Raw genomic sequence first — 22,134 nt, forward strand, 5'->3', positions numbered from 1 at the left:
CTGTATTCTGAAGAAATTTAATACATGTTCTATGAAATAACAGATGCCAATGCCATTTTTCCCTACCAAAATTTATTCTAGAAAAGCACATATGTGTCAGTGATACTATAAGGATGCTGGTTCTCTCGATCTTTCTGCTCTGCTATGTTCAGTGATTGGCTCTTGGTTATCGGATGGCTGCAGCATCACATACTCATAGAATGGCATCCCCACATAGAAAAAGAAACTGTGCCTACCATTTGTTCCCTTTTGAAAGTGAGGAAACTCTTCCCCAAAATCCTCTTCCAGACTTCTCTCTATCTCATTTGCCCCACCCACATCCATGTCTTTATCCAAATAATCACTCAGAAATCCAGGAATGAAACAGCTGTAATAGGCTCAGGCCAATCAAGAAACACCCTCTGCCTCCCTTAAGGAACAGCAGAACATGGCGCCTGGGAGAGGGGAACAAAACCAAGTGGGTGGGAGGGAAGTGCCAGGTGAGTGTGAGGATGGGGCTGTTGTGTAAGCCAATGGGACAGCTCCCCAAACTTTACCCGGTTATATAATTGCAAACTCTCTCAAGTTGTGTTTCAGTTATATTATGGCTTATAATCTTGGTTTAAATGGGATAACTAGGAGTTTTTAAAAATTATATTATTTTGCCTTGATTGTTGACTTTTTAAAGGAAAACCATGCTAATCAGCAGCAGCAGCAGCACCCATCCAAGCCTCGGCTTTCTTATCTGTAAAAGGAGTTTACAAACCTATACTCGGAGGGTTCTAAGAGGACTGGAAAGGATACATAAAAGCTCTTAGGACAGTTCCTGACACTTGGTGAGCATCGAGTAAATATTTGTTATGCAAATTTTTGATACAAGTCCAAAATAAATGATCTGGTTTCCTAACCTGCACCATTCAGATAAAAATAACAAATTACTATATAATGGTTTACAGGCATCTCATTGTTTTAAAGTTCCTTCTGAAAGATGGCTGGAAAATACACCTCCTGGAAATCAAAACTAGTTCACAGACACCTGAAAGGATGAGTGCAACGGGGTTCTAATGCAGGTTGCATTACTGTTCCCTTCCACTTTGCTTCACTGTATTTTCTTTTCTTTTTCTTCTTCTTCTTTTTTTTTTTTTTTTTTTTTGAGACAGAGTCTTGCTCTGTCACCAGGCTGGAGTGCATGGTGTGATCTAGGCTCACTGCAAACTCCACATCCCTGGTTCAAGCAATTCCCCTGCCATAGCCTCCTGAGGAGCTGGGATTACAGGCATGAGCCCGGTTATATAATTGCAAACTCTCTCAAGTTGTGTTTCAGTTATATTATGGCTTATAATCTTGGTTTAAATGGGATAACTAGGAGTTTTAAAAAATTATATTAAATGCCCCGCTAATCTTTTTGTATTTTTAAGAGAGACAGGGTTTCACCATGTTGGCCAGACTCATCTTGAACTCCTGACTTCAGGCAATCTGCCCGCCTTGGTCTCCTGAAGCCCTGGGATTACAGTCATGAGCCACCGTGCCCAGCCTTATTTTCTTTTCCTTAAAAAAAAATCTGTAGAGGCAGGGGCTCACTGTGTTGCCCAGGATGGTTCTTGAACTCCTGGGCTCAAGTGATCCTCCTGCCTTGGCCTCCCAGAGTCCTGGGATTACAGGCATGACCCATCATGTCTTGCCTCCTTCATAGTATTTTCTAGTTTTTTCCTTTAAATAAAAAATGCACCTTAAGATGCTTATCACAAAAAGGGGACTTTGGCAGTCTGCATAATAGTCCCCCAAATATGTTTAAGTCCTAATCCCAAGAACCTGTGACTATGTTAGCTCATATGACAAATGAGAATGAAGGCTGTGGGTGAAACTAGGTTGTTAGTCAGCTTATCTTAAAAGGGGGAACATAGCCTGAGTCTTCGAGGTGAGCCCAGTGCATTCACCAGGGTATTAAATGAGGAAGAAGGAGGCAGAAGAGTGAATGTCGGAGCGATGTGATGGGAGGAAGACTTGACTGGTCATTGCTGGCTTTGAAGCTGGAAAGGGGCCACAGGCCAAGAAACATGGGCACCTCCAGGAGCTGCAAAAGATAAGCAGATGGATTCTTCCCTAGAGCCTCCAGAAAGAAACACAGCCCTGCCCATGCCTTTATTTTAGCTCAGTGAGACCTGTTTTGGACTTCTGACTTCTAGAACTGTAAGAGAAGAAATTTGTGTTGTTTTGAGCCTGTAAGTTTAGTGTGAGTTTTTCTTACAGCAACAATAGTAAACGAATGCAGGGAAAGAATAAAGAATGTAATTTCAACTCAGGCAAAAATGACATTTAAGAACCCCAAATACCGTTTTGCATCAAACCTTGCCAAACAAAAAGGCAAATATTGAACAGCTGAAACACTTATCGCACTGCTGTGATTATGGGGGTGGGATTGGGATCAAACCTCCCTTCTGCATCAGGATGCAGGGTCTGTTGTGGTCTTGAAAATACGTCTACAATGAAAAGGCATAAATAGGATGTCATGATTTTATTGGAATCTGGTCACACGATGGGGTAAAAGCTGGGGATATTGGCCAGATTGCTTAAAAGAAGCAGAAAATATTAACCGGTGCATATCTGCAAAGGAGGAAGCAGTAAAATGGTAAGCAAGAATGAAGGAAAAGAATGTCTGAACAAATGCTATTTGGGAGCCATTTAGTTTCAGAGAAAATAGGCTTACTATCTCACCTGCTGTATTTATGGCATACACGTTCTGGGTGATGATGTACCCACATCAAAAAGGAGCTGAATAGGTTTCTTAGGGTATATTTAAGATGGCAACAGAATAGGCAAGACATTTCCAGAATGATTTAAGTTTATTTTTAAGCGTTAGGGCTTTAAAGGGAGTAAATTCTCACTTTTTCAAATTACATCTCACATCACAACCCTCCCTCCAAGTCAGAGACAAAGGGGGCTTGCTAGGGTTGGTTTTGTGATCCCACACATCAGTGGGGTCAGTCTAGTTTGGGGTTGAGTGGGGTCAGTCTAGTTTGGGGTTGAGGCTTAGTCAAGTTCTGGCTTCCATCCCGGTGTTCTGTGTTCTGTGGGCCTCCCAAACACTTGTGTGGCTGCCTGGCCCAGGTCAATGGAGTCTGTCCAGTGGTGGGGGACTTAGTACAGGAAGAGAAAAAAAGCCTCATATTTTGCTCCTGTCATCCAAAGTGTTACCATTAGTAATTCAGACTTCTCTGGTAATGGGATGTGATTCCAAGTAGAGTGTTATGTCGACCAGGCCTTATATTTCTTTACTTAGCAGTTATAAATCTCAATAGGATTTTTAAAAAAATTTTTTTATTGCATTTTAGGTTTTGGGGTACATGTGCAGAACATGCAAGACAGTTACATAGGTACACACATGGCAGTGTGTTTTGCTTCCTTTCTCCCCTTCACCCACATTTGGCATTTCTCCCCAGGCTATCCCTCCCCAGCTCCCCCCCCAACGCTGGCCACCCCAGTGTTTAGTACTCCCCTCCCTGTGTCCATGTGTTCTCATTTTTCATCACCCGCCTATGAGTGAGAACATGCGGTATTTCGTTATCTGTTCTTGTGTCAGTTTGCTGAGAATGATGTTCTCCAGATTCATCCATGTCCCTACAAATGACACAAACTCATCATTTCTGATTGCTGCATAATATTCCATGGTGTATATGTGCCACATTTTCCCAATCCAGTCTATCATCGATGGGCATTTGGGTTGGTTCCAGGTCTTTGCTATTGTAAACAGTGCTGCAATGAACATTCGTGTGCATGTGTCCTTATAGTAGAACGATTTATAGTCCTTTGGATGTATACCCAGTAATGGGATTGCTGGGTCAAATGGAATTTCTATTTCTAAGGCCTTGAGGAATCGCCACACTGTCTTCCACAATGGTTGAACTAATTTACACTCCCACCAACAGTGTAAAAGTGTTCCTTTTTCTCCACATCCTCTCCAGCATCTGTTGTCTCCAGATTTTTTAATGATCACCATTCTAACTGGCGTGAGATGGTATCTCACTGTGGTTTTGATTTGCATCTCTCTGATGACCAGTGATGATGAGCATTTTTCCATATGATTTTTGGCCTCATATATGTCTTCTTTCGTAAAGTGTCTGTTCATATCCTTTGCCCACTTTTGAATGGGCTTGTTTGTTTTTTTCCTGTAAATTTATTTGAGTTCTTTGTAAATTCTGGATATCAGCCCTTTGTCAGATGGGTAAACTGCAAACATTTTTTCCCATTCTGTTGGTTGCCGATTCACTCTAGTGACTGTTTCTTTTGCCGTGCAGAAGCTGTGGAGTTTCATTAGGTCCCATTTGTCTATTTTGGCTTTTGTTGCCAATGCTTTTGGTGTTTTGTTCATGAGGTCCTTGCCTACTCCTATGTCCTGGATGGTTTTGCTTAGATTTTCTTCTAGGGTTTTTATGGTGCCAGGTCTTATGTTTAAGTCTTTAATCCATCTGGAGTATAGGATTTTTAACTGATAGGTATTTTTGGTTTTCTGTTTGAGACAGGATCTCACTCTGTCACCCAGGCTGGAGTGCAGTGGCAAGATCTTGGTTCACTGCAACCTCTGTCCCCAGGCTCAAGCAATCCTCCCACCTGAGCCTCCCTGAGTAGCTGGGACTATAGGCACACATCACCATGCCTGGCTAATTTTTGTATTTTTTGGTAGAGACGGGGTTTCACCATGTTGGCCAGGCTGGTCTCGAACTTCTGACATCAAGTAATATGCCTGCCTCAGCCTCCCAAAGTGCTGGGATTACAAGTGTGAGCCACCACACCCAGCCAACCTGATAGGTTTCTGTAATCCATTGTTGATATTTTGGTTCTTAGCTCCTTTGAGGAATCTCTATAAAACCATCTTTTAAATTTTTATAACTATTATCCCCTTATTATCAGTAATAATATGATTTGGATGAAGATCCATCTTAACCTATGTTTTTTTACTTAATTATCTTATCACATTCCTTATTGCATGTTGACATCTATGGAATCCCCTAACAACAAACCCTTAAGCATTTTTCTAATATGCCCCACATATCGAAGCTAATAATAATAATGACTACCTTACACTGGGGCCTTACCATGTGTGAGGCACCACATTATATATGGCTTAATTTCCCCAGCAATTTTATGGGATAGACACTTTTAAGATCATTCTATATGTAAGAAAACTGAAATCAACCCAAATGCCCATCGATGATAGACTGGACTGGGAAAATGTGGCACATATACACCATGGAATATTATGCAGCAATCAAAAATGATGAGTTCATGTCCTTTGTAGGGACATGGATGAACCTGGAGAACATCATTCTCAACAAACTGACACAAGAACAGAAAACGAAATACTGCATATTCTCACTCATAGGCGGGTGTTGAACAATGAGAACACATGGATACAGGGAGGGGAGCACCACACACTGGGGTCTGTTGGGGGGAATAGGGGAGGGACAGCAGGGGGTGGGGAGTTGGGGAGAGATAGCATGGGGAGAAATGCCAGATATAGGTGAAGGGGAGGAAGGCAGCAAACCACACTGCCACGTGTGTACCTATGCAACTATCTTGCATGTTCTTCACATGTACCCCAAAACCTAAAATGCAATAAAAAAGTAAATAAATACATAAATATATATCACTACAAAAAAAAAAAAAAAAGAAAAAAAGAAAAGAAAACTGAGTCTTGGAGAGAATCATTAGCTGTGAAAATTACAAAGCTAGTAGATGTCAGAGCCAGGATTTAAATCTAGCCCATCTGACTCCAGATACAAACTGCTAACCACTGCTGCTAATATGCAGAACTTATCTGGGAGCTTATGAACATCTGAAAAGTAAAGTGGATGGGGCAAATCCATTCCTACTATCATCTAGTGGAGGCTCCTAGAGCCAGACAGAATCAAGTTTCCCTCTGCCCCTGTTCCCCCTTCTGCCTGGAGTCTGCCTCCCTGGCCAGTGGCTGCTACCTAGGGCCTGCTGATCACCACCTGCATCTTGGGGACTCAACTGTTGATAATTGCTGGGAACTGAGCTGTAACATCTCAGTCCAGGAGCTGGTGACTCAGCAAGTCGCCTTACCTCCAGCAAAGTCCCCTTACCTCCAGCAAAGTCCCCTAGGTGACAAGACCAGCCTCTCTGAGAGGCAGGAACCTGGGTGACACTAGGGCTGAGTAAAACTGATGGGGAAGCTGCACCATATCCTTCCCTCTGCCAGGCCATTACCCCTTGCATCAGCAGCTCTTTCTCTTAGGAACATTTTTGTTGAACTGGCAAATGAGCACAAAGTTGCCCACCCCAGGCAAACCAGGAGGGTGAAGCAAGAAAGTTCTGTTCTGTTATGATGGCTAATACTGAATGTCAACTTAATTGGATTGAAGGATGCAAAATATTGATCCTGGGTGTGTCTGTTAGGGTGTTGCCAAAGGAGGTTAATATTTGAGTCAGTATGGTAGAGGCAGATCCACCCTTAGTCAGGTTGGGCACCATCTAACCAGTTGCCCATGTGACCAGGATATAAATATGAAAAGGCTAGACTGGCTTAGCCTCCCAGCCTGTTGGATGCTTTCTCCCATGTTGGATGCTTCCTGCCCTTGAGCATTGGATTCCAAGTTCTTCAGCTTTGGGACTCAGACTGGCTTCCTTGCTCCTCAGCTTGCAGATGGCCTTTTGTGGGACCTTGGGATTGTGAGGGTTAATACTACTGAATAAACTCCCATATGTACATACATGTCTCCATCCTATTAGTTCTGTCCCTCTAGAGAACCCTGACTAGTACACCTGTTATATGAATACCTATATACTATCTTCAATTTTGCCTCTTCACCCCAAAGTCTAAATTATTTGCTATCTGGTCCTTTATAAAAAAAAGTTCACCTATTCCTGCTTTACATGATATCATGGAAGTTCTAGCATTTAAATTTCATGTCATGTAGGCCATACTTTCATCCAGGTCTTGGTCAGACAACCAAGTAAATGGTTAAAGCCGTTTTTACCTAGCTGCTCAAGCTAACATTAAATTTGAAATCTCTGTATATTGAACTTACATGAATAAGTTTAAACTCCTTCCACCCTGATCCCCGCACCCTTAAAATCCATGATGATTCCCCTAAATCCCAGGTTTCTGTTGATGTAAATTGATAAGATTATGTAATTCTCTTGGTGTGTATTATACTTTCTGAGTGGGGTCCAGAACAGGAGAAGGCTTTGCAACAGATCCAGGCTGCTGTGCAAGCTGCTCAGCCACATGGGTCATATGACCCAGCAGATCCAATGGTGCCTGAGGTGTCAGTGGCAGATAACAGTACTGTTTGGAGCCTTTGGCAGGTCCCTATAGGTGAATCACAATGGAGGCCTCTAGGATTGGGAGCAAGGACCTGCCATCTCCTGCAGATTACTACTCTCCTTTTGAGAGACAGCTCTTGGCATGTTACTGGGCCTTGGTAGAAACTGAATGTTTGCTATGGGTCACCAAGTTACCCTATGACCTGAATTGCCTATGATGAACTGGGTGCTTTCTGACCCACCTAGCCATAAAGTTGGGTGTGTATAGCAGCATTTTATCATCAAATTGAAGTGGCATAGATGTGATTGTACTCAAGTCCCCTAAAGGCACAAGAAAGTTACATGAGGAAGTAGCTCAAATGTCCATGGTCCCCACTCCTGCCACCCTGCCTTCTCTCCCCCAGCCTGCACCGATGACCTCATGGGGAGTTCCCTATGATCAGCTGACAGAGAAAGAGAAGACCAGAGCCTGGTTTTCAGATGACTCTGCATGATATGCAGACACCACCCGAAAGTGGACAGCTGCAGCACTAAAGCCCTTTCCTAGGACATCCCTGAAGGACAGTGGCAAAGGGAAATCTTCCCAGTGCCAGAACTTTGAGCAGTATGCCTGTTTGTGCACTTTGCTTGGAAGGAGAAATGGCCAGACATGTGATTAAATATTGATTCATGGACTGTAGTCAATGGTTTGGCTGGATGTCAGGAACTTGGAAGAAGCATGATTGGAAAATTGGTGACAAATTTGGGGAAGAAGTATGTGGATAGACCTCGCGGAGTGATCCAAAACTGTGAGGATACTTGTATCCCATGTGAATTCTCACCAAAGGGTGACCTCAGCAGAGGAAGATTTGAATAATCAAGTGCTTAGGATGATTCATTCTGTGGATACCACCCAGTCTCTTTCCCCAGCCACCCCTGTCATTGCCCAATGGGCCCATGTACAAAGTGGCCATGGTGGCAAGGTTGGAGGTAATACATGGGCTCAGCAACATGCACTTCCACTCCCCAAGGCTGACCTGGCTACGCTACCACTGACAGCCCAATTCACCAGTAGCAGAGACCAATGCTGCTCGATATGACACCATTCCTCTGGTGATCAGCCAGCAACTTGGTGGCAGGTTGATTATATTGGACCTCCTCCATCATAGAAAGGGCAGCAGTTTGTCCTCATTGGAATAGACACTTCCTCTGGATATGGGTTTGCTTCTTCAGCATACAATGCTTCTGCCAAGACTACCATCCATGGACTCACAGAATGCCTTATCTTAAAGGTGTCTATCCCATAAAATTGCTGGGGAAATTAAGCCATATATAACGTGGTGCCTCACACATGGTAAGGCCCCAGTGTAAGGTAGTCATTATTATTAGCTTCGATATGTGGGGCATATTAGAAAAATGCTTAAGGGTTTGTTGTTAGGGGACTCCATAGATGTCAACATGCAATAAGGAATGTGATAAGATAATTAAGTAAAAAAACATAGGTTAAGATGGATCTTCATCCAAATCATATTATTACTGATAATAAGGGGATAATAGTTGTAAAAATTTAAAAGATGGTTTTATAGAGTTTCCTCAAAGGAGCTAAGAACCAAAATATCAACAATGGATTACAGAAACCTATCAGGTTGGCTGGGTGTGGTGGCTCACACTTGTAATCCCAGCACTTTGGGAGGCTGAGGCAGGCATATTACTTGATGTCAGAAGTTCGAGACCAGCCTGGCCAACATGGTGAAACCCCGTCTCTACCAAAAAATACAAAAATTAGCCAGGCATGGTGATGTGTGCCTATAGTCCCAGCTACTCAGGGAGGCTCAGGTGGGAGGATTGCTTGAGCCTGGGGACAGAGGTTGCAGTGAACCAAGATCTTGCCACTGCACTCCAGCCTGGGTGACAGAGTGAGATCCTGTCTCAAACAAAAAAACCAAAAATACCTCTCAGTTAAAAATCCTATTGAGATTTATAACTGCTAAGTAAAGAAATATAAGGCCTGGTCAACATAACACTCTGCTTGGAATCACATCCCATTACCAGAGAAGTCTGAATTACTAATGGTAACACTTTAGATGACAGGAGCAAAATACGAGGCTTTCTTCTCTTCCTGCACTAAGTCCTCCACCACTGGACAGACTCCATTGACCCGGCCCAGGCAGCCACACAAGTGTTTGGGAGGCCCCCAGAACACAGAACACCGGGACGGAAGCCAGAACTTGACTAAGCCTCAACCCCAAACTAGACTGACCCCACTGATGTGTGGGATCCCAGAAACAACCCTAGCAAGCCTCTCTCTTAGAGAGACGTCTGATCTTGAAGTTACTGAAGAAACCCCAGCTTTATCTAGGTATCAAGGACCTCTCTGAAGGACTCTGAGCAGAATTTAACATTGAAGAGTGAATTCTTTAAATTTTAGTTTTTTAAAATACATTTGGCTCTTCATGTTCTCTATGATGGTGCAGGATCAAGGTGAAAAGAAAAACCCCATGCGGGAACTTCACATCCACAAACTTGCCACAATATCTGTGTGGGGAGAGTAGAGACAGACTGACCTGAGCAGCTCACAGGCAAGACTCCCGTGTTTTCCAAAGCCAAGTACAGCATGAGATCCTTTGGCATCAGGAGAAGTGAAGAGATTGCCGTCCATTGCACAGTCTGAGGGGCCAAAGCAGAAACAGTCCTGGGGAAGGTCTAAAGGTACAGAGAAGTATGAGTTAAAAAAAGAAAAAATAACCCCTCAGATACTAGAAGCTTTGGTTTTGGAATCCAGGAACACACTGATCTAGGCATCAAATACGACTCAAGTATTTATACCTGGACTTCAATGCTTCAATGTGGTGCTGGATAGGCCAGGTTTTAGCATCACAGACAAGAAGCATGGGACAGGCTGCGCTGGGCCAAGCAGAGTCAGCAAAGAGGAGGCCATGCGCTGGTTCCAGCAGAAGTGTGATGGAATTATTCTTCCTGGCAAATAAGTTTCCATTTCTTTTATTTTTTATTTTTTTTTAGGATGGAGCAATACTTTATTTACACACTTTGACAAGGAGGTTTCTCATAAACAACCTTTCCAGTGGAGAATAGAGAACATGAAAATCAGGCACCTGATATCATTAGCTGTGTCTGCTCAGGGCCAAGGCTCCCCTTGCCCATGTGGTGAGGTGGAGGATGTACTTCCCTTCTTTTATCAGTTTATCCCATTGCTTTCAGATGGTATTCATACATTTCATCATTTTCTCCTGACCTATACACTCTAGGAAATCATCATATTCTATCTTGCACTCTTTCTCTGCCCAGATAGTACCGATTCCGTGTGCACATTCTATCCATGCTTTTTCAAAAGCATGGCATCAAGCAGGAAACGTATAGGGCTGTTTAGCACTTTGCATTGTCCACCACTGATCTAGGTTAAGGCCGAACCTTTTCTGCAAGTCCAAGAAAGGCATGGTGATCCGATACTTGTGCCCTTGTTTCTTCTCTGTCCTCTGCTTCAGGATGACTAGCTTGCGATGCAGACCATAAGTTCCCATTTTTCACCCAAAAGACCAGTAAAAAGTTTTCAGTGGGGAGACAGGGGGAAAGAAAAAGAAACATAAACTTTAATTCACAGGGAAAGATCTTTTTTTTTTCTTTCAGGCAGGGCCTCACTCTCGCCCAGGCTGGAGCGCAGTGGTGCAATCTTGGCTCACTGCAATCTCTGCCTCTTGGGCTCCACTGATTCTCACACCTCAGTCTCCTGAGTAGCTGAGACTACAGACGCCCGCCACCACACCTGGCTAATTTTTTTATATATTTTTTGTAGAGATAGGGTTTCACCATGTTGCCCAGGCTGGTCTCAAACTCCTAGGCTCAAGTGATCCTCCTGCCTTGGTCTCCCAAAGTGCCGAGATTATAGGCATGAGCCACCATGGCTGGTCTATAATTTTATTTTGGACTCTAGTTCCCATTAAATGTTCACTTAAAATTTTGGACTTTGGGTTCATTGGACTGAATTAAATGAGTTAACTTTTAGGACTTTAATTTTCCCTTGGGCATTTGATAACAGCAGGGATGTTTGTGTTCAAATTTGGGCCCTCTCTATTTGTTAGAATTTTATTATTTGAGTATCTTTTTGTTGTCATTTAATTTATTGCAGAACTGAAGATGGGCAGCATTAGATAGTGCAGCTGGATATAATTTTAGACGGAAAACAGAATAAGCTTTGGTACAACTTGACCTTAAGCATGTGGCAAATTGTATTTTATGAAATTGGCCTTCAATGAAATAAGCCAGACACAACAGGACAAGTACTGTACAATTTTACTTTTATGAGGTACCTAGAATTGCAAAACTCCTAGAGACAAAAAGTAGAGTGTGGTTGCCAGGTGCTGGAGATAGGGGGAAATAGGGGGTTACTGTTGATTGGGTACAGAGTTGAACTTGGGAAGGCAAAATTCTGGAGAGAGTGGCAATGGTACACAGCAATGCAAATGTACTAAATGCCATAGCAGTGTGCGTCTAAAAATGGTTATAATGGTAACTTTCACACAGATTTCACTGCAATTTAAAAAAAAGAAGAAAAAATAGCCACAACACTATTTCCAGTCCCACATTCCCTTCCAAAACCTTGCCACTCTCCCATTAGGAGCTAGAGTCTCTCTTCCTAACAGAGGACAGCAACAGTGATACTGTGTGGATTCTGAGACCCAGTCATAAAAGACAATGCAGCTCCTGCCTGGTTCTCTCTTCATTTTAACATGGACCTTTGGATCCCCGAGCTAAGCAGAAGCCACCCTGTAGGAGAGACGATGGGAGATGGTCACATAAGTGATAGAGAGAGCTGCCCAAGGAGCCCAGCTGTGCGGGTCTTCCTGGTTCTCATGCCAGGCACGTGAGGGAGGAAGACATCACACTGACTGCAGCCTCGGCCACTGACTGAGAGACTCTGAGTGAGAACTGCCTGCTGTGCCCAGTTAACCCCACAACTGTGAGAGACAATAATCATCAATTTTTTTTTCTGACACTAAATTTGGTGTAGTTTATTTTACAGCAATAGACAACTGGAACACAGTCCATTTGGTTTTTGTTTTAAGACAGGGCCACGCTCTGTCACCCAGAGTGCAGTGGTACAGTCACAGTTCACTGCAGCTTTGATTCCTGGGGCTCAAGCAACCCTCCCATCTCAGCATCTTGAGGAGCTGGGACTACAGGCACATGTCTACTGTGCCTGGCTAATTTTATAGACTTCTTTTGTAGAGACGAAGACTTGCTATGTTACCCAGGCTGATCTCAAATTCCTGGGCTCAAGAGATCCTCCTGCCTTAGCTTCCCAAAGTGCTAGAGTGACAGGCATGAGCCCCCAGCCCCAGCCCCATTGAACTAATTTTTTTTTTTGAGACAGAGTTTTGTTGCCCAAGCTGGAGTGCAGTGGCGTGATCTCGGCTCACTGCAACCTCTGCCTCCTGGATTCAAGCGATTCTCTTATCTCAGCCTTCTGAGTAGCTGGGATAACAGGTGCCCACCACCATACTCAGCTAAGTTTTTGTATTTTTAATAGTGATGTGGTTTCATTCATGTTGGCCAGGCTGGTCTTGAACTCCTGACCTCAGGTGATCCACCTGCCTCAGCCTCCCAAAGTGCAGGTATTACAGGTGTGAGCCACCACGCCCAGCCTTAATTAATGTTTTAATCTAACGATTTATTTTTGTGGTCACCTGACCCCAAGAGCTTTCTTGAGGTAAAGTGGACACTGCCTGCCAGTAGTCCCAGGAGGATACTCTGAGGCCATTCCATGTCAGAAGGTAAGAGCAACACCTCCTAGGTTGTCATTTCTTTTTTCCTGAGGAGGTTGCCACATCCTTGGTTAGTGGCACACTTGATAGAGTACTCCAGTGCTTTGGAAGAACAAACAGATGGAGACTGTTATAGGGACACTGTTCTTCCTTCTTGTTTCCTGTGGAAACTTCTACCTAGAACCCCACTGCTGGCCTTCCTCCCCGCCTCCCTCAATCTTCTTCTCCAAAGTGACATCTGGTAAGTGAGTCGGAGAGAAAGATCTGAGCGTGCTGACCCAGCCTCTTCCCCACTTCTTTTTGGATGGGCTGTGCTCTGGTTGACATCTCTGCTGTGCAGTGTAAAGCATTCCCCCAGCTGGGCCTGGGACTGGGGACTGCCTAAGTCATAAGTTAAGCCTGTATCAGCCCACTTGGCTGTACACCTTAGACTTGTTATTTTAACAACTTCAGAGATAATAAAAATGATCTTGTAATTTCCATCTGCCAAGCTCCTGTGTCTATCTCAGAAGAACTGAAAACTCAGGAGGGTGGAAAAAAGGATGTAATTTCTTTGTCTTTGCTCTAGCCTCTCTCTGCTGTTCATTGTCACCTTTGCAGTCACTTGTCAAATCTGGCTTTAAAGTTACTTGTGGATTTCTCATAGGTCACTACTGCATAGCATAGGTAGTCCTCAACTTTAGTGACTGGGCTTTAAAACCATCTAAGCACCCTTTTCACACTCTACACTGACACTTCTCAACTGAGTGTTGACCTGTCAAATTCAGACTCTCATGCATCAGCTGGCGAAAATGAACATTCCCAGCTATCCCACAGCGGAGTGGCTTGCTAACCAGCTGCTCTGTTCTACAGTTTCATCACTTCCGTTGGTGTGGCAGTTTGGGGGCAATTATTTAAGTACTTAATTACATTTGTAGTGATTGCTTTATTTAAAAAATGTAAAGTGGAAAAATGAAAATATTCATTCTAGTAACAAAAAAAATGAAGACCTCATACGACTTGATGCAGTTGAGGCAGAGATGGAGATCATTAGGCATGCTGAATGCTGGGGATGGAAACTCGATTTGGGTGTCTGTTTTATTTATAATGAATGACTTTTGTGTTTAACTGTGATGAGGAAGGATAAAGTAAATAAAATATACAGAATATAGTTTATAATCAGGGTTCTCCAGAGAATCAGAGCCAACAAGATGTGTATACCTAGAGAGTGGCAAATACTTTTTTTAAATGGAGTCTCACTCTATTACCCATCCTGGAGTACAGTGGCATGACCTCGGCTCACTGCCACCTCCACCTCTCGGGTTCAAGTGATTCTCCTGCCTCAGCCTCCTGAGTAGCTGGGACTACAGGTGCGTGCCACCATGCCCAGCTAATTTTTTAAATCTTTTTATTTTTAGTAGAGAGGGGGTTTCTTCATGTTGGTTGGGCTGCTCTCAAACTCTTGACCTTAGGTGATCTATCCACCTCGGCCTCCCACAGTGCTGGGATTACAGGTATGGACCCCTGCACCCAGCGAGAGACTTATTTTAAGGGATTAGCTCATGTGATTATGAGAGCCAGCAAGTCCAAAGTCTGCAGTCCCGTCTGAAGGCCACCAGGCCAGAGACTCAGGAAAGAACCAGTGTCGCAGTTCAAATCTAAAGGCCACCTACTGACAGAATTTCTTCTTGTTCAGAGGAGGTCAGTGGTTTGTTCTACTCAGGCCTCAACTGATTGGATGAGGCTCACCTACATTACTGAGGGCAATGTGCTTTTCTCCAAATCCACCAACTTGGCCAGGCACAGTGGCTCACGCCTGTAATCCCAGCACTTTGGGAGGCCAAGGCAGGCAGATCATTCGAGGTCAGGAGTTTGAGAACAGCCTGGCCAACATGGTGAAACCCCATTTCTACTAAAAATACAAAAATTGGCCAGGCTTGGTGATGCACACCTGTAATCCCAGCTGCTCAGGAGGCTGAAGCATGAGAATGGCTTGAACCCAAGAGGCAGAGTTTGCAGTGAGCTGAGATCACGCCACTGCACTACAGTCTGGGTGACAGGGTGAGACTTCATTTAAAAAAAAAGTCCAGCTAATTCAACACATAAATTAACCACCACATATTGTGGAAATATTGCTTCAAAATGATGTCCCAAAGGCAAGCAATATTATACTTTTAAAATCTCTGGTAATATGCCCCTTTTGCATATTATTTTGAAATCCTTGAAAATATACTATTTTTAAAATATTTCAGTGTAGTTTTAAGGAGCAGAAAATTAAGGGACTGCCTATAAACTCCTTTAGAAAAGTGTTATGTCTTTATAACAGGAGGAATGAGACTGGCAGCAAGACACTGTATACCTGACTAAAAGTGGCCTGAAAAAAATAAGGTCATAATTTCCTCACCTTATAAGAAACCTGGAGGTAAGTGGCTGCTGGTATTGGTTCAGAAGCTCAGCAGTGTTGGGACTGACACCACTATGATTTTCTTTGCCTTTCCCCCATGGGTTCAAGATGGTGGCTGCATCCACATTCAAGGAAAGAAGAAAGTGCTGCAGTTCCATTTTGTCAGGAAAGCAAAAGCTTTCCCAAAAGCCTCACCAGATTATGCTTATATCTCATTGGCTAGAACCATGTCACATGGCCACCCCTAGCTACAAGGGAGGCTGGGTAAGCAAGTATTTATTTGGCCATATTACTGCTTTGAACAAACTTAAGATTCTATTAAGGAAGAGACAAGTGGGATAGATTTTGAATAGACAGTAAATCATGTCTGCTATAGTCCTAAATATCTTTCATCCTTGATGCCTGCTCAGGACTTAGGATAACGCTTCTATGAATAGAAGTTACTCAATAAATATTTATTAATTAAAAAGGTAGAAAAAGAAGCAAAACTTGATTTTTCCTATTATTCCCTGTGAGAGTTTTTCATAAGATGACGATACTATTTTTTTTTTTCTAGTTTCCATATAATTGCCCTTCTATTGGATAACATTAGGTTGGTGCAAAAGTAATTGTGGTTTCTCCCATTAGAATAGCAAAAGCCACAATTGCTTTTGCACCAACCTAATTAACACCAGCTGACATTTATTGCATGCTTATTATGTGCCGGGCACTAATCTAAGTACCTCATGTATGCTACCTTTACTCTTTAACATAACCCTGGGAGGTAAGTAGTAGTATTGTCCTATGTCACAGATAAGAAAACTGAAGCACAGAGAGATTAAGTGACTATAACTTATTCAAGATCACACAGCAGGAAAGTGGCAGTGGGTTAGGAATAGAATTGACAGACTTAGCAAATAAAAATTACAAGATGTCCAGTGAGGTTTACATTTTCAATAAACAGTTTTTTAGTGTAAATATGTCCCATGCAATATTTGGAACCTACTTATGCAAAAACATTATTCGTTGTTTATCTGAAATCTGCATTTAACTGGATGCCTTGTATTTCATCTGGTAACCGTAGTTAAGAACGCAGCTAGGGTGACTTCAGAGCCTGTACTCTTAATCACATCTTTATCTGTTACAACCCACAATTATCCTTTGTATTTACTTGTTTACTTGTTTAGTACCCATGCCCCTCACTACAATATAAGCTGTATCAGGGAAGGGACCTATTTGTCTAGTTCATGGCTGAATCTTCTGTGGCTGGAACAGTACCTGGTACAGAGTAAATACCCAATAACTCCTTGTTAAGGAGATGAAGATGATGTCCTTTTTGGTAGCATGATCTGATCTGAGTGGAAGGCTAGCTATGGAAAGGTTTTATTACAATCTGCCGCATACTGCAGGATCTTCTTATGACACCCTCCCCTGCAACACATTTTTAAAAATATATATATATTTTTTATTGCATTTTAGGTTTTGGGGTACATGTGCAGAACATGCAAGATAGTTGCATAGGTATACACGTGGCAGTGTGTTTTGCTGCCTTCCTCCCCTTCACCCACATCTGGCATTTCTCCCCATGCTATCCCTCCCCAGCTCCCCCCCCCACTGCTGTCCCTCCCCTATTCCCCCCAATAGACCCCAGTGTGTAGTGCTCCCTTCCCTGTGTCCATGTGTTCTCACTGTTCATCACCCGCCTATGAGTGAGAATATGCAGTATTTCATTTTCTCTTCTTGTGTCAGTTCCTGCAACACATTTTGTTGCAGTCAGGAGTGGCCATGTACTTGCTTTGGTCAATGAACTGTGAATGGAAGTGATTTGTGTCTTTAAAAGTTGGTATATGACACACGATGTGCTTCTTCTCCTGCCATCTGGTTGGCAATGTTCAGATGAAAGCTACTCCATTATCTTGAATCCTGGAGTGAAGATGACATGGGGAAGAGCTAAGCTGACCTTCGATGAACAGACAGTATGAGTGTAAAATGAATCTTTATTGTAAGTCAGTGCGGTTGGCAGGGGAGCACGTTAATGACTGTGGCATGCCCTTGACTGATTTATTCTTCATTGACATGCCGCCTCACATGCAGGGGCCATGCGACCCTTGGGGAGGCTCCTACCTGCCTTGGAAAAGTAGTCCTCCTCTTCTCAAATGTAATAATGGAAACCTTACGTGTGTGGATCCACGTGTAAAAGTCTTTGTGGTGTATAGCAAAAGAATATCAGGTTGAAGTGGTTGTCAACAACGTTGATCAAATAGCAGCCAAAGTTTTATAATGAACACTGGTTTGCCTGGAACCTTCCAGTAACCATGATTTTTTCCTAAACTCTAATACTATGAGAAAGAAGCAAATCATCCAACAATAAAATTAGTAACTAAAACCAACAAACTCCAAAACCATCTCAGTGCTGGCGTATGTCATCACCATAGCTCATGCTCATAAACTGCAATGAGCCAACCCTGGCACCATGAAGGACCCTGATTTTTAAAATGGGTAAAGAAGTTTTGAAAGCCTGAGCAACATAGTGAGACCATTCTCTCTTAAAAAGAAAAAAAATTAACCAGGCATGGTTGGTCACGTACCTGTAGTTCCAGCTACTTGGGAGACTGAGGCAGGAGGATTACTTGAGCCCAGGAAGTCAAGGTTGTAGTGATCCATGATTGCACCACTGCACTCCAGCCTGGGCAATAGGATAAGACCCTGTTTCTGAAAAAGAAAAAAAAAAGGAAAGAAAAAAGTAAGTTAGTTAGTTCTGGAGCTGCGTGGTAGTGATGATTCACACTAATGTGAATGTACTTAATGCCACAGAAGCATATACTTAAAAATGGTTAGTGTTCGGTGTGTTTTGCTATATAAATAAACACAAAATGGTGAGTCACTTGCTTTTTCTGGCGTGTTATTCCTGGTGGGCTACTTAAGACTCACTGGGTTGCAAGTCACAGAACCAATGAGAACTAGTTTAAATGAAAAAGGAAAACTGTAAGGATCCTGGTTATTTCTCCGAACCCCAGGGCAGGACGGCTAAGAGGTCTCAGGAAGGACTAGAATTAGGAACTGGAAGGCCACTTGGACTCTTCCTTGTCTCGACTTTTCTCTGTGATTAGACTTCATCTTCATTCTCTCTGCAGCCTGGTTTCTCTCTTCCTGGCCCACTGGATGGAATATGCTTGCTGCCTTCTCTCCATGGCTCCAAGTTTACTCGACATGCTACACTTCCATGTTGAGAACTCATACTCTCTCTCCCAACAGCTTATTCCCAGGAAAGCAAGGCTCATTGGCATGTCCTGGGTCAGCTGGCCTCCCTGGTAAAATGTGGCAGATTCTGAGAGATGAGTGTCTGGGCATGAACATCAAGCAGTGCCTTAATGTTTGGGAATACTCATCACACTTGATCAGATAAAGTTCTTCTCTGAAGCTCTTGGCACAGAGTTCCATTCCATTTCACGGACATAAAAAGAAATACAGTGGTATGAATTGTATGGTTGGTAGAAGCGTCAGGGTCCCTTCCTCTCCTCCTGTATGGGCAAATTCTCCATTTTCACAGAGACAGAAGATGTGAGTAGCCTTTCTGTAGCGTTTTGTCTCCAGCCCAGTCCTCCGTCGGGCTCCAGCTCTGAAGGAGCACAATACATGCTCTGTGTTTGACCACAAGTGCTCCATAAGGCCTTGGCCTGCAGCCCGACGGCTTGCCCCACTTTCTCTGTGTCCCACAGACCCCACAAAATACTGGAAGACTTTCCATTTTGCCTTTGCCGTATGGCCAGTGAGATAATCTCTTCAGTTCCTTCATCGGGCTTTGTTTTCTGGCCCTCTGCAGGCCCCTACTCTCTGGCACATCCCTCAATGCCTCTGACTTGCCAGGAGATTGCAAGGACACATTCATCCAGAGTCAAGTCTAACAGGTATAAATTTGGCTTCACAACATTCAAGTATGAATGAGAAATGTCATATTTCTCCTTTTGAAAAAAATTTAATCCATCCAACTGTGAACACCTGCCTTCCTGATGGGAAGCCCAGTATTGCTGCATCCCTGGAACAGGCCCCATCTCCATGGGATCAGATGGGAGTCTGTGAGGAAGCTGATCCTGGGCCCAGGCAAACAGCCAGCGATGCAGCTGTTCCCCAGCCCCTGCTGCCCTGGCTCACAAGGAACCTCCCAAGGGCCTCTAGATCCCTGGGGCGCTGCAGGGGGTGTGTACAGGCCTCTGCGTCTGTGGCACTCTTCCTCCCCTAGGACCCCTGTCTCTAGAGTCCTTGTTTCTCCTTTGGACAGGTCATATCTACCCATTAATCTTCAGCCTCACCTCATCCCTCTGCGACATTTGAGGTTGGGCTTTAAAAAACATGTATTAATTGTCTCATGAGGCAAGTGAAGTGCCTGCTCACTGGACATAGCACAGTGGGTGAGGGGAGAGAGGTGGGTACTATTTATTCCCCTTGTTGGCCTTGAAAACCAGACACCACTGACTTCTTCATCAAAAGCTGCCACAACAACTGATTTGCAACACCTTCCCATTTCCCACCCCAGCAAGGGGAGGAAGGCATCCACCCAGATCCTACCATGGGCTTGGATCAGGAAGACCCCACCACAGCACCTCACCCCAAGAGGTCATGCTGACAGCAGCAGTATGGGGGGAGACCCCTTGCTATATAGCTTCCTATGGGAAATGGTGAGCATGGGAATTTTTTGACAAAAGTATCCTAAGAATGCAATGTTAACTAAGTTATTATTTTATTTTTAAAAACTTATTGTGGCAAGAGGACTTAACATAAGATCTACCCCCTGCCCCCAGCTGCCAATTTTTTTTTTTTTTTTTTTTGAGATGGAGTCTTGCTCTGTCACCCAGGCTGGAGTGCAATGGAGTGATTCGGCTCACTGCAACCGCTGCCTCTTGGGTTCCAGCGATTCTCCTGCCTCAGCCTCCTGAGAAGCTGGGACTACAGGTATGTGCCACCATGCCCAGCTGATTTTTTGTTTTTAGTAGCGACGGGGTTTTACCATGTTGGTTAGGCTGGTCTTGAACTTCTGACCTCATGATCCACCCGCCTCAGCTTCCCGAAGTGCTTACAGATGTGAGCCACATTGCCTGGCCAGTTACCCTCCCCCAAGTTTTTATGTGTACAATATATTATTATTAAACACATTAAAAAAAAAAAAACAAAATCTTGCCCTATCACCCAGGCAGGAGTGCAGTGGTGTGATCTTGGCTCACTGCAAACTCTGCCTCCTGGGTTCAAGCAATTCTCCTGGCTCAGCCTCCCAAGTAGCTGGGATTACAGGCACATGCCAGCATGCCTGGCTAACTTTTTTATATTTTTAGTAGAAACAGTATTTCACCATGTTGGCCAGGCTGGTTTCAAACTCCTGGCCTCAAGTGATTCACCCGCCTCGGCCTCCCAAAGTGCTAGGATTACAGGTGTGAGCCACCTTACCTGGCCAGCCAATTTCATAAAATACATTATTTAACACATAAATCAATAAGAAGCATTACACTGGGTACGGCCTTCCCAGGAGGAAAAAAAGGCTTGATTTTCAGTTTCCATTACAACCTCAAGTTCCAACTCCTCTACATTGTAAGTCCATAGAGGTCAGCATCCCCTCTCTTAATCATCTCTGTACCCCTCACACCCAGACATGACAGGCCTCTGTAATAATTTGGCAGATTAATCTCTTTCAGTTCTTGGTTCTTCATTTAAGTCCTCACATGAAGATAACAAATAAAATCCTCGCCTGACATTTCCTTATGGACCTGCGAGGAGAAAGCACTTATGATATTTTGCATCTGAAATGAGGCTGAGGTTGCACAACTGCCAGGAGAGTTGCATGAACAGGTTGGGAACTTCTATTGGCCCTCAGGGAGTGGGAATTCACTGCTGAAATCAGCCTGCTGTGCCTGGACAGGTTGGGAATTGAGGCCAGCATCCATTAATCCATCAGCACTTCCTCCAAGAGTGAGACCCATCACCATCTGAACTTTCACTCTCCAAACATTTGTTACAGAGACTTAGCAACACTTTTACTTAAAATTTGCTATGCGATGCAGGCTCAAGAATTGGTAGCTTAAAAAAGAAAAGAAAAAAAAATATGCTAGGTGAATCAAAACACTCTCTTATAATCTGCTCTCCAGCAGCCTTCCAGATCCTAGTGGAAGGGTGGAGAATGTGCGTCAGGCACATCTCAGCTCTCCTCCTGGTAGAAGCGCCCCTCATGTCCATGTTGCTCTGCTATATTGGGACGCTGTCTTGTAAGAAAGTTGAAAAGCTATGAATAAAGAAGTTGAGCCTAAGAGGCTTAAACAACCCGCATAAAATAGAAGAAGAAAAGTTGAGGCCAGGTACAGTGGCTCATGCCTCTAATTCCAGCACTTTGGGAGGCTGAGGCGTGTGGATCACCTGAAGTCAGAAGTTTGAGACCAGCCTGACCAACATGGAGAAACCCTGTCTCTAATAAAAATACAAAAATTAGCCGGGCATGGTGGCAGGCATCTGTACTCCTAGCTACTCAGAAGGCTGAGGTAGGAGAATCTCTTGAACCCAGGAGGCATAATTTGCAGTGAGCTGAGATTGTGCCATTGCCCTCCAGCCTGGGCAACAAGAGTGAAACTCCATCTCAAAAAAAAAAAAAAGAAAAAAAGAAAAGTTGAATGTGATAAAGTGTATTGTGAGAGGCAAAATCATATGTGACATGAACATAGGTAAGCACATGTCCCGTGTAGTGCACGTGTGATTTTTTCTGCATCT

The 22,134-nt window shown here is 43.6% G+C and overlaps 1 long non-coding RNA gene and 2 pseudogenes across 21 annotated transcripts in view; 2 read left to right on the forward strand and 1 right to left on the reverse strand.

Annotated features, from left to right (window-relative positions):
• Window positions 1-22,134, forward strand: part of LOC108588224 (uncharacterized) — a 95,810-nt gene that overhangs the window by 16,112 nt on the left and 57,564 nt on the right. The window lies entirely within an intron of this gene.
• LOC100398294 (large ribosomal subunit protein uL5 pseudogene) lies at window positions 9,574-10,354 on the forward strand (annotated as a pseudogene).
• LOC108588129 (NADH dehydrogenase [ubiquinone] iron-sulfur protein 5 pseudogene) lies at window positions 10,351-10,700 on the reverse strand (annotated as a pseudogene).

The sequence above is a fragment of the Callithrix jacchus genome, chromosome 14, assembly GCF_049354715.1.
Source record: "Callithrix jacchus isolate 240 chromosome 14, calJac240_pri, whole genome shotgun sequence".
Classification (NCBI taxonomy): domain Eukaryota; kingdom Metazoa; phylum Chordata; class Mammalia; order Primates; family Cebidae; genus Callithrix; species Callithrix jacchus.